This window comes from Anneissia japonica, unplaced genomic scaffold, assembly GCF_011630105.1.
Source record: "Anneissia japonica isolate Jap-2015-1 unplaced genomic scaffold, ASM1163010v1 scaffold376_len1572418_cov194, whole genome shotgun sequence".
NCBI lineage: Eukaryota > Metazoa > Echinodermata > Crinoidea > Comatulida > Comatulidae > Anneissia > Anneissia japonica.
Window position 1 is genome coordinate 923,208 of NW_022741166.1, and position 1,050 is coordinate 924,257.

Sequence of the window (1,050 nt, forward strand, 5' to 3'; positions counted from 1 at the left end):
GTGATTTCACAACCACCTCAGCCCCACCATGGCTGGAGCCTTTGAGTATGTACTTTACATAGGCCTACTTCAAAAAAGTGATTTCACAACCACCTCAGCCCCACCATGGCTGGAGCTGAGGTGAAATAATTTGAGGAATAGTACCTACTATATGACACTTTTATATAGTAAAATTCATCATCATCACATCACCATTATAGTCAAAATGAAACGCCAACAAATTTCTCATGATTTTTTATCAGGGATCTACTTAATATCCATGACAACTTAGGCCTAACTATAGCTTACTAAGCTTTAACTATATATACTATATTAAGATCAACAAATCACAACTTTTTTTCGCATTTAGCACAATTTTCTTCACTTTTTATTGCAATTAATATTATTATTAATTATTACTATCGTCATCATCATCATCATCATTGTTATTATTATTATTACTAGTAGCAGTAGTATTACTAAACAAAAATGTAAAGAAACTTGAAAAAGCATAAAACCGCAATTGAACCACAGTATCGCATTTCTATCTTAAAAGACCTGGCCTGAGATTTATGCATTTAAGATTTTTTTAAATCTCGCTTAGGCCTATGTGTTCTATTAGGCCTATGTATAACGTGTACTGATGCATATTTACATAATAATAATAATAATAGTGTAGTTTTATATAGCGCACATATCCACCTAATGTAAGATGCTCAGGGTGCTTGATATGTGGAGTAAAACATGTTTTAGAAGTATTCATTTTGAGTGGTCCCAGGAAAGAATTTGTATTGGCTCATGAATAAGCTTTAACATTTTAACACTGTGTACAAAGGGGGGGGGGGGGAGCCGCGGCTCCCACGGCTTCCCCCTGGTACGTCCCTGCACGCTGACATTAGCTGTTTTTGGGTAATTTTTTTAGTCTTTCTACAGTCATATCTGGCAAATACTTGTCGGGTTTTTGTATTCCCTTCTGCAACACTTTCAAAAACGTTTCGCCGCCGTTGAGTACGGTAATAACAATAATATTATACAGGAGAATTATAACAGCAAATATAACACATTAATTCA